The sequence below is a fragment of the Impatiens glandulifera genome, chromosome 4, assembly GCF_907164915.1.
Source record: "Impatiens glandulifera chromosome 4, dImpGla2.1, whole genome shotgun sequence".
Taxonomy (NCBI): domain Eukaryota; kingdom Viridiplantae; phylum Streptophyta; class Magnoliopsida; order Ericales; family Balsaminaceae; genus Impatiens; species Impatiens glandulifera.
In genome coordinates, this window is record NC_061865.1 from 56,894,947 (window position 1) to 56,907,913 (window position 12,967).

The window sequence follows — 12,967 nt, forward strand, 5'->3', positions numbered from 1 at the left end:
GCAGCCGCAGCATCATCTGAGCTCTGTACATTTTACATTTCCCAAATTCACTACTTCTCAAGATTAAGGTTTAAGATGGGAAACATATGGGTACCTCCGAAAGTTTGATCATTTGGATCAAGCCCTTCTTGCTTGGAAGAGACAAGAGCTGGATGGGATTGACGGCCAAACCGTGGGCGGCGGCGGGGAAGCAGGCAGGCGAAACTCATGCATGATCCAATCGGTCTGGGAACCGTTGGTTGAGTTTCCTCTGTAGAAAACAAAGATTTTCTTCATACCCACAATTACCTCATTTCCCATTTGAGTTCATGGATTCATTGATGCCGAACAAGTACCTATTGTCCTCAGAATCTCCAAATTAACCGAGGATCAGAAAATCACGAATGTTAATAATGTACCTGGCATATCCCATGGATCCTATTTCCAGACTTCGAATTCGGGTATAATGTCAGCGGGCAATGGGCAGGACATGACCTTATTGTGCAGGTAATGAAGAATGAGCTCTTCATCAGTCGGTTCAAACTTAAAACCAGTAGGTGGTCTCATCAAGACACCATTTTTTACGAGAGTAATGATAGGGGAGGGAAAGATTTATAGGAATGGGACAGCGAACACTTTGGAGTGGTGCTGATTAGACATGCTAACTCAGTATTTATTTATTTTTCTTTTTTATATTTATTAATAATATTCTCTTTTCTCATTATTTACATTTTCTCTATTTTAATAAGATAAGACGCATTCAATATAAAAAAAAATTAATTTTTAATATTAAAAAACACTTAATAATTTATTTCTTTAATTTTTATTATTATAAATATTCTTTTTTTAAATTATTATACATGTAAAAACGCATTTTAATTATCTTTCTCTTTCAATAATTTGTTTTCTTTTATTTATTAAAAAAAAAATTATTTTCAAAAATAAAAATGACTCAAATTAAAATAAATAATAATTAATTGTGTTATATTTAATTAAAAACATTTACTTGAGTTAATTTACAATTTTATATTAATAAATTGCAAAATCTAATTAAAAAGTATCAATAAAATAAACTTACCAAAAAATATCATAACATCTACTTTTAGAAAATCAAAAAACATAATATAATCGATAAATTGTCTTTAATCATCACGCAATAGTAATTTTCACGAGTCTTCTATCGTCAACATATTGACATCGAAAACTTCATTTCTACAAGACAAATGAGAAGTATATAATTTAAAATAAAATTAATATAATTTAATATTAAAAATAATTGTCTAAAACATAATAAATCAAACCTTTTTCCGAGCCTTTGTAATCGATTTCTTCAAAATTTGTTCAATAACGGATTGTTTTCTCTTTGTGAGTGGACGACCCCGCGCTCGTACTTTTAGTGGAGAGTGTATTGTTTTTACACTAGATATTGTCACTCCTTTAAACTTTTCACTATCGTTAGTAATTAGTATCAAATTACAATCATTTTGCATCTTTAAAAATATCCACCAAAATAGAACAACCTTCGTCATATTTCTCCCCAAGGTGTTGAATCTCATATATCAATGGAGTGAGAATTTTGTGTCGATACCTGACATCATCACAACTATGATCATCATATAGGTTAGTGATACTTTGATACCCACACTTTATATTTTTGCACCATCTCTCCATAATATAGTTCATAGGAACCTCAAACACCCCATTCATTATTAATACGGAGATCACGTGTGACGTGTCTACATAAAATTCCTCGAAACTCAAATAGTCGACACAAACATTTAACTTGACAGTCTAATCCAGTGTAATGTACCTCAAAACAAACTTTTCGTAGGGGTTCACCTTTTGTCCCCAACATAGTCTCTACTACTTCAAATATCAAAGTTGTTTCTTGTTCTTTTACTAGCGAGGCATTACAAAACATTAATCCTCTTAATTCATCTTGAAACAATTTCAATATCGTGTTAGTGTACACATTTTGAAATTGTCTCTCAATAGGATAACCAGTTATTACGGACATGATTGAATTAAAAGAAATGAAATCCATTTTTTTTTTCATTTTCAATCTTACTCTTCAAAGCATTATCATACTGCTCAACAAATTGCTTTAATGATGTTTTAGAATGCACATACTCATAAAAAATGCATTCATACTTTAAATTATTGAGAGAGAAAAATAATTAAAATGAGTGGTATGTACAATAATTTTAAAAAAAGAATATTTATAATAATAAAAATTAAAGAGATAAATTATTAGGTATTTTTTAATAATAAAAAATGATTTTTTTTTATTGAATGCCTCATGTATAATCAGCACTCCACCTGCCTCATTCGCTACAAATCTTTCGCTCCCTATCATACTCTTTTTACAAACATGAGACTCTCCATTCAAGGTAGTAGAAGATAACTATGAATCCCGAGCAAAAAACAACTAAAAGAACATACTAACAAAATTTGATAACGGAGTTCGGCCAAAATGTTGCATACGTCTCCGAGCACTAAGGTTATCAATTAATAAGAATAAGAGACACAAATATTTCGTGCAATAAACCAAATAGGGGAGAGTTTCTTTTATACACTAAGAAACTTCCCCAACTCTCATCATCTTCTGATGTGGGACTTAGTCTAATTGTGAATATAGTTTCTTTTATATACTAAAAACTTATTTCAATCCTGTCATCTTCCGATGTGGGATTCTAATTGTGCCAAAAACAACAAATCTCCACATTGGCACAATATCCAATTACAAATCTTCATTATTAAAAATAGTTCTTAAGTGTTTCCAATTGGCGCTTTTCAGCGCCGAATCAAACGCGGAATATGTTTTCCAAATCTAAATAATGTTTAGATTTGATTTTTCCCATGTCTTTTATCTCGAACTCTTTACCCAATTGAGCCTTAAATCTATCAATTTTATATTGGCTCTTTGATGCTATCAACATATCATCAACGTACAAGAGTAAATAGATATAAGACTCATCTTGTAGTTTGCGCAAATACACACATGAACTGAATCTTCTTCTTGTGTACTTGTGCTCAATCATAAACTTGTCAAGTCGCTTGTACCGTTGTCTCAACAATTGCTTCAACATGTACAATGATCTGTTCAACTTGTAAACCCAAATTTCTTTATCAGCAACTTTGAATCCATCTTGTTGATAAATCTAGATTTCCTCGTTCAAATGACCATGTTGGACTGCAGTCTTCACATCTGGTTGAGCTAGCTCCAAAAATCATCTGCGCTACCAAGGCCAATAAAATTCTAATGGAAGAGTGTTTAACAACAGGAGAAAGTACCTCATTATAATCAACTCCTTCCTTCTGGGCGTAGTCTTTAACTACCAATTTTGCCTTGTAGCGAACATCAAATTTTTCGAGATATCCTTCTTTCTTAGCAAAGATACATTTACAACCAATAGCTTTCTTCCCTTTTCGTAGATGCGTCAACTTGCATGTCTCATTCTTCTGAAGAAATTGCATCTCATCTTCCATAACACCTCTCCTTTTTCAATTTTCAGTACTTCGATTGAAATCTGAAAAAGTGGATGGAACATCATCTACGACTAGAAGTGAATAGGCCGCCATGTAAACAAACCGACCTAGTTTTTGAATAACTCGTCTTGGCCTATTCACAACAATTGATTCACGTTATTCTGAAGGTTCTTGGGTCGGAACCTCTTCCTCATTTAACTCTTCGTCTGTCGTCGGATAGTCACTTATAGTTGGGCTTATCTTTATCTGCTCAAACTCCACCTGTTACGAAATACAATCAATCTTGTCTGGTGTTACTATTCAACATTGAATAATCATCAAAAGTAACATCTCTACTGATAATGGTTTTCTTTGCATCCAAACACACCATAGGCGATATTCTTTAACTCCCGTAGTAAATCCCATAAAAAGAGTCTTCTTCCCACGTGAATCCAACTCATATTCAACTAAATGATAATATACAGTAGAACCAAAAATATGAAAAAATCATAATCAGTTGCAGGTTTCCAGACCATACCTCTAATGGAGTCTTGCCATCAAGTGCAAATGATGGTAGACGATTTAACAAATATTGAGCGTATGACACAGCTTCTGTCCAAAAATTCCTATCTAACACAGTATTAGACAATATACATCGAACTTTCTCCACCAATGTCCCGTTCATACATTCCGATACTCCATTCTACTGTGGTGTTTTTTTTACTGTGAAATGTCGAACTATGCCACACTCTTTGCATAACTTATGGAATGAACCATTATTGTGTTCTCCATCGTTATCAGTCCGGAGAATTTTGATTTTTTTTCCTGTCTCGTCTTCAACTTGAGTTTTCCATTTAAGAAAAATCTCAAACACTTCATCTTTGTTCTTCATAGTAAACACTCATATTCTTCTGGAAAAATCATCAATAAAAATAACAAAATAATGTCTACCTCCAAGAGAAGGAGTCTTGGCAGGTCCCCAGACATCTGAGTGTACATAGTCCAAAATACCCTTGGTGTTATGGATAGAAGTGCCAAATTTTACTCGCCTTTGTTTCCCAGAATACAATGTTCACAAAATTCTAATTTACAAACTTTTGTACCCTTCAAAAATCCTTGTTTGACAAGAGTTTGCATATATTTCTCACCAGCATGCCCCAATCACATATGCCATATCTTTGTTGCCTCTAATTCCTTACTGCTCCCGGAAGTTGATACACTATTGTCCCATTAACTATACTACCTTGATAGTAATACAAATTATTACTTTTCTTGATAGTTTTCAACATCACTAGCGTTTCAAAGATTACCTTAAGAATTTCATTTTTCATTTTCACATGTAGACCTTCTGACTCTAAGGCCCCAAAGAAATGAGATTCTTTTTCATATTCGGTATGTACCGAACATCTCTGATAATTATGGTGGATCCGTCATCATTTCTCAGTTTGATTGAACTTATCCCTTTTATTTTACATGTATTAACATCTTTCATGTAAACAACTCCACCATCCAGCTCCTTAAAGTCAAAGAACCACTTTCAAACTAGTGTCATATGATAAGTGCAGACTGAGTCCAATATCCACGCATCAAGATGTGATGTTGTGTGTGACATCGATAAAGAGTATTCTGAATCTGCATCAACATTGTTTTCTGCAACATTTGCATATATAGAATCTTTCTATTTCTTCTTCAACTTTGGGCAGTTAGTCTTCCAATGTCCTTTCTCACGACAGAAAAGCACATTCATCTTTGACAACTCTACTTTCAGATCTTCCTGCTTTCCCTTTTGATTTGCTTTGCTGACGACCCCTGACCATCAATGCTTCATCTGCTGTACCTATTTTTACTTTTCCTTTTGTCATGTTTTCTCAATTCATGACTATATAAAGCAGAACTTACATCATCAAAAGAAACATTTTCCTTCCCATGAAGTAACGTTGTTTCTAAGTGTTCAAATTAATTAGGAAAGGACGATAACAACATCAAATCAAGATCTTCATCCTCAAACTTAACATCAAAGTTTAACAGATCTGCTATTAATTCATTAAACTTAGTAATATGTCCATTCATAGTAGTACCTGATTGGTAATCAAACCGGAACAACCGCTTCTTCATAAGAAGTTTATTCTGACCACTCTTCTTCAGAAATTTTTCCTCCAATGCTTGCAACAGTTTCTGTGTAGAAGTTTCATTCTTCACGGCATACTTCTACTCTCTAGACAGGCACAATCGAATTGTTCTACATGCCAACCGATTCATGTTACTCCATTCTTTTTCTTCTATACCATCTGACTTTTCAATCTCAATAGCAACATCTAGACCCTACTGAAAAAGACAATCTAGAACCTCACCTTGTCACATGCCAAAATGCCCAGTTCCATCAAAGATTTCCACCGCAAACTTCAAATTCAACATCGGTGTCCTCATCCAGGATGGCAAAGGAGTTGACACCCCTTTTGAAAACTCCACCATGCTAAGGACGAACCTTCGGCTCTGATACCACTTGTTGGGAAAAACCCTAATAGAAACACAAAAGAAGAAAACTACTAAAAGAACATATTCACAGAATTTGATAACGGAGTTTGGCAAAAATGTTGCCTACGTCTCTGAGCACTAAGGCTATCAATTAATAAGAAGAAGAGATACAAATATTGTGTGCAATAAACCAAATAGGGGAGAATTTCTTTTATACACTAAGAAACTTCCCCAACTCCCATCATCTTCCGATGTGAGATTTATTCTAATTGTGAATATAGTTTCTTTTATATATTAAGAAACTTCTTTCACTCCCGTCATCTTCCGACGTGGGATTCTAATTGTGCCAAAACAATAGAGACAATAAGAGCTAGAGAGACTAGAAGTGCCATGATAGAAAAATTAAGTAGATTAATTTTTTAACCGGCCAAATAAACTAAACAGAGATTGATCTTCATGTGCAGGTACTTAACAAACCGGAACCGGTTGAGGCATCAAAAACCGGTTGCTACTACTTCAAAGAAACCAGCCTCAAGTGATCGAGTTAAAAGATCACAGGAACCGGTTTTACTTTCTCAAAGCGACCGGTTAACGAAGAACAAAAGATTACATTCCAACCGGATCATAATGCACAAAACACAGAAACCGGACAGTACAGATCAAAAGTCAGAAGATTCAAATCTCAAGAGTGACGTACCATGACGGAAGAAACGTGTCTTGAAAGAATAAAAGAAGATCAGATCCGATCAGAAGCATGCGAGGAAAGCAATGATGCTTTGCTGATCCGATGCTGACAGCCGGAAGCGGATGTTCAACACGTGTATCAATCTGAAAACCGGCTATGTCATCATATGCTCAGAGTCACCTGCATGAATGCCAGGTGTTGAGGAAGTTGAAGCGTGCAAGCAACCTTTCTGCAAATAGGCGTGCTAATGATCAACCAATCCGCAAGAGAGAGAAGAAAGTAACCGTTGGCTACTTTCAGCTATAAAAGGAAGACGGATCGTCTTCATTCAATGCAGCAGCAGTTCGGTACTTGTAGTTGTGAGCATCATAAATTCTGAAAGTCATAAAGCATTAAATTCTAGAGAGATAAAGTCCTGTATTCTAAAACCGGTGTGCTTAAAACCGGAAGCTTTCTGTGTGTGTTTGTGTTGAGTTGTTGTATTACATCAAAGTGTGAGTTTGGTGTAACCGGCGAGTAGCGAAGTTGGGCTCGACCGGAAGTGTAACTGTAACTCTAAAGAGTTAGTGGAGATCCTTCTCATAACCTGAGAAGAAGGGGTGACGTAGGAGGGTTCGCTCCGAACATCCATAAACAAATCTTGTGTCTCGTGTTCATTTTCTTGCTCTCATTTCTTGCTTGCTTAAACCTTAACCTCAAAACCAATCATATTTCTAAAACCGGTCACTCATATCCATAAAACCTACTCCTTCTAAAACATCATCTAAAAGTCGCATTCGTTGCTTCAACCTCAAACAGACATTTCCGCCCTTGAACCCGGTTCAAGAGTCTGTGACAGGTTGTGCAGTGCTGAAAAAAGTTTTAGTCTCTAACCGGACTATCACCAAAGAGTTGTGTGTGTTGTGTAAGCGGTCACCCTTATCGAAAACCGGAAAAACACCCCGGTCCTCCAAGGGCGTCCCCGATCCTAACAAGTGGTATCAGAGCGAGGTTCTTAGCACTCAAGCAACCAAAGATGGTGGGAAGCATGACCCACAGCGACAAGCCGCCAATGCTAAACAGCGAAGCATTTAGCAGTTGGAAGAAACAGATGTATCTACATCTGATAACGTTAGATGATGAGATGAGCCGAGTCCTGAAAGAAGGACCGATCAAGATCAACAAGGAGGAAAGCCAGTGGACGAGTGAAGATCGGAGAAGAAGCAACCTGGACAACCATTGCATGAGGCATATCTATAAAGCTATAGATAACAACACTTTGAACAAAATATCAGAGTGCGAAAATGCAAAGGAAGCCTGGGAAACGATTATCCAGATCCACGAGGGAAACGAAAGAACCAAGGAGAATAAAATCTTGGTGGCTACGCAGAAGTATGAAAACATAAGGATGAAACCGGGAGAAAATATGAAGGAATTTAGCAATCGGTTCACCAGCGTAGTAAACGAGCTTCAGACACTCGGAAAGAAGTATGACAACCGAGAAGTGATCATCAAAGCTCTAAGATCACTGCCAAACACGTGGGATATCAAGACCATGGTGATGAGGGAGTTTAGCACCCTTGGGCAGATGAAGTTGCATGATGTGTTTGAGGACTTGAAAGCCTACGAATTCGAGATCAAGTCTCGGATCGAAGATGAAGCATCTACATCAACCGCAACAAGAGCCTTGGTCACATCGGTGGAACCGGCGGCTCCAGTATCAACCGCACCGGCTCCAGTCAAAAACACTGATCAAATAACCGACGATGTGATGGCGATGCTAGCCCAGAAATTCGGGAAATTCATGAAGAAGAGCCAACCACCATCTAATAATGATTTTAATTATAACTATGTATATAAATCAAACAAAAGATGCTATAACTGTGATGGTTTTGGAAATTTCAGGTCAGAGTGTAGAAAACCAAGAAGAGACGATAGAAAACCGGAAGGAAATTATCAAGGAAATAATTATCAAGGGAATAATTATCAAGGCAACCGGTATCAGGGAAATAATTATCAAGGAAATAATTATCGGGGAAACAACAACAACCAACGAAACGACTACCGAAGAAATGATGATCAACATGCTGATGAAAGAAAGGAGATCCAAAAAGCTCTCATTGCATCCGACGGTGGAAGCGAGTGGGCATATTCCGACAATGAAGATGGTGAAGAGAAAGTAACATGCTTCATGGCAAACGACGAAGAGGTATTTGATTTCTCTTCTGATGAATTTACTAAAGAAGAGTTAGTCTCTGCACTCAACCAAATGGTTGCTGAGTTCAGAAATATATCTGCATATATACCAACATCTGTAAAACCTAAAACCGAACAAATAAATGATGAAAACGATAAAACATGTGAGATCAAAACACATGAACCGGATGAACTATTCTCGGATAATGAGGAGACAGTTCAACCGGTAATGGAAACCGATGAACGAGCAATGTACGTCACGGCTGCGTGGGAGAGATCACGTCAAGCAGTGAAACAAATGTGTAACTATAAACGACATCCGAAATGTAGATATGGTATCGGTTATGATCCAAGTAAACAAAATGAAACAAAACAATCTAACGGGATGAAACTAACGAAAAACAATCTTCCATTTATAAAATTTGTCAAAAGTTCACAAACCAAAAATGACCTAAAACCGGAAGAAACGCTTAAGTATGTAGGTCCTAACGAATCTGAAAAATGGCTTCATCCTGAGAGAAGGAAAGCCAACCGGAAACCAAATAAAAATAATAAAAACCAACATCAAAGAAGCCCATCACCACATAAGGCATTCTTGAGCAACGGCCAAGAAGTTATCAAAACAATAACCGGGAAAGTGATCCGACTAATTCAAGTCTGGATCCCAAAGGGACTAATCTACCATGGACCCAACTAAATGTGGGTACCAAAAAGGTGTAAATAATTGTTTGTTGCAGGTTAGGAGGAGCAATCGGTTAAAGAATTCTGAATGGTACTTGGACAGCGGATGCTCAAGGCACATGACCGGAAACAAGGAGCTACTGACCGACATCAAGTACGAAACCGGAGCATTCATCACATTCGGGGATAATTCAAAAGGTAAAACTGTGGGCAAGGGTAAGATTGTCCATGGTGAATTATCCATAAATAATGTGCTATTAGTAGAAAAACTAAGCTTTAATCTACTAAGCATAAGCCAAATGTGTGATGTGGGCTACAAAGTTGAATTTCATAAAAACTCATGTTTAGTCAAAAATCAAAATGATGACATTTTGTTAACCGGTAACCGGATAGGAAACATTTACAAAGTGAACTGGAAAACTGATTTCGAAAAACCTGTGTGTATGATAACCGGAAATGATCCAAATTGGCTTTGGCATAAACGGTTAAATCACTTGAATTTCAAAACGATTAACTTTATTTGTTCCAAGGAACTGGTTCACGGCTTTCCAAATGTTAAATTTTCAAAAGATAAAGTATGTGTTGCATGTCAAATGGGAAAACAAATGAAATCATCCTTTAAAAGTAAAGGAAATTATCAATCTGAAAGATGTTTAGAACTGTTGCATATGGACTTGTTCGGTCCGGTTAAAGTAACTAGTTTAGGAGGCATGCATTATACTATGGTAGTTGTTGATGATTACTCCAAATTTACTTGGGTTACTTTCCTAGCTTCTAAAAATCAAGCAACTTCAAACTTGATTAAACTGATTTTGAGAATACAAAATGAAAAATCTATTCGAGTAAACAAAATTAGAAGTGATAGAGGAACTGAGTTTATTAACAGTAATTTAACTACTTTTCTTGATGATTCCGGTATTAGGCACGAGTTGTCTAGTGCCAGAACTCCTCAACAAAATGGCCTGGCTGAGAGAAGAAACCGAACTCTCAAGGAAGCCGCAAGGTCAATGATAGCCGATTCGGGTATCGCTCAAAAGTTTTGGGCTGAAGCTATCAACACCGCTTGCTATACACAAAATCGATCTCTAGTGACTAAACGGTTTTCGAAAACTCCTTTTGAAATTTATTTTGATCAAATTCCAAGTGTACGGTATTTTCGAATTTTTGGTAGTAAATGCTTTGTTCACAATAACGGCAAGAAGTACTTGACCGCTTTTGATGCTAAATCCGATGAGGGAATAATGTTGGGATATTCAGCTGTGAGTAAAGCCTACAGAGTATACAATACTAGGACTTTAACAGTTGAAGAAACCGCACACGTTGTTTTCGATGAATCGGTTGAGCGAAACACTGCATTACCCTTCGACCTTCACAACAGAATGGAAAATTTCAATATCTATTTTGATGATGAAGACGAGGTTCCGGTTTTTAGACGCTTTGTCAAGGACCAAGCGGTTGATGTTGAAATTCAGCCTGATCAAGCTGCCTTACCGCAGAAAGTTGACGCTTCAGTTTCTACTGAAGAAATCGGTCGGTCTGACTCTGTTCAACCTACCGATCAGTCTAACCTTGATCAGCCAGCCGAAAGCTTGGTAGACACGTCTCGGATTAACCTCAGAAGGAACAAAAATCATCCTCTTGAACTAGTAATAGGTAACATATCCTCACCTGTCCGAACTAGGCAACAAAATTTGGATCACTATGGAAACTCTGCTTTCATATCACAAATTGAGCCGAAAAAGGTGGATGAAGCACTGTCAGATCCAGATTGGATCTTGGCAATGCAAGAGGAATTAAACGAGTTTGAGAGAAATAAAGTCTGGTACCTAGTTCCTAGACCGAAAAACAAACCGGTTATAGGCACACGATGGGTATTCAGAAATAAACTCAATGAAGACGGTTTAGTTACGAGGAACAAAGCCCGGTTAGTGGCTCAAGGCTATAGGCAGGAAGAAGGCATTGATTTTGAAGAATCATTCGCCCCTGTAGCTAGACTTGAGGCCATTAGAATATTTTTAGCATATGCAGCTTTCAAAAAGTTCAAAGTTTATCAAATGGATGTAAAAAGCGCTTTTCTAAATGGTAAAGTAAATGAAGAGGTGTATGTTAATCAACCTCCAGGTTTTAAAAATCCAGAACATGAAAATCACGTTTACCGGTTGAATAAGGCCCTTTACGGTTTGAAACAAGCTCCAAGAGCTTGGTATGACACTTTGACTCAATTCTTATTTGATCACAAATTTACAATCGGTTCGGTAGACAAAACCCTCTTTAAATTTGAAAGAAAGGAGCAAATTTTACTTGTTCAAATTTATGTTGATGACATCATATTCGGATCAACCGATCCAAAGTTATGTGACAAATTTTCGAAAAATGATGACTGATAGATTTCAAATGAGTTTGATGGGAGAAATGAGCTTCTTTTTAGGACTTCAGGTTAAGCAGATGGAAGCCGGAATCTTTATTAGTTGTTAGGATCGGGGACGCCCTTGGAGGACCGGGGGTTGTTTTCCGGTTTAGGAAGGGTGGCCGCTTACAACAACACACACTACTTGGTGATAGTCCGGTTAAAGACTAAAACCGTTCTCAGCACTGCACAGCCTGTCACAGACTCTTGAACTGGTGTTCAAGGGCGGAAGTGTCTGTTTCAGGTTGAAGCAACGTTTGCGACTTTTAGATGATGTTTAAGGAGGAAGATGTTTAATAAGAGTGAGTGACCGGTTTTGGAAGTATGATTGGTTTGCGGTTTTATGGTAAGATAGCGGGAAATGAAAGCGAAATGAAAGAACACAAGACAAGGAAATTTGTTTATGGATGTTCGGAGCAAACCCTCCTACGTCACCCCTTCTTCTCAGGTTATGAGAAGGATCTCCACTAACTCTTTAGAGTTACAATTTACACTTCCGGTCGAGCCCAACTTCGCTACTCGCCGGTTACACCAAACTCACACTTTGATGTAATACAACACAACACAATAATCACACACAAGGATTTCCGGTTTTAGGCAAACCGACTTTAGAATATAGAACTTTATCTCTCTAGAATTGAATGCTTTATGACTTTCACAATTTCAACTACTCAATTTCTCGTATTCACTGCTGCCTTGAATGAAGACGTTTGATCTTCCTTTTATAGCTGAAAGTAGCTAACGGCTACTTTCTTCTCTCTCTTGCGGATTGGTTGATCATTAGCACGCCTATCTGCAGGAGGATTTCTTGCACGCTTCAACTTCCTCAACACCTGGCGTTCATGCAGGTGACTCTGAGCAGATGATGACATAACCGGTTTTCAGATTGATACACGTGTTGAACATCCGCTTCCGGTCGTCAGCATCGGATCACCAAGGCATCATTGCTTTCCTCCCATGCTTCTGATCGGATCCGATCTTCTTTTATCCTTTTGAGACACGTTTCCTCCGTCACAGTACGTCACTCTTGAGATTTGAATCTTCTGACTTTTGATATGTACTTTCTGGTTTCTGTGTCTTTGTGCATTATGATCCGG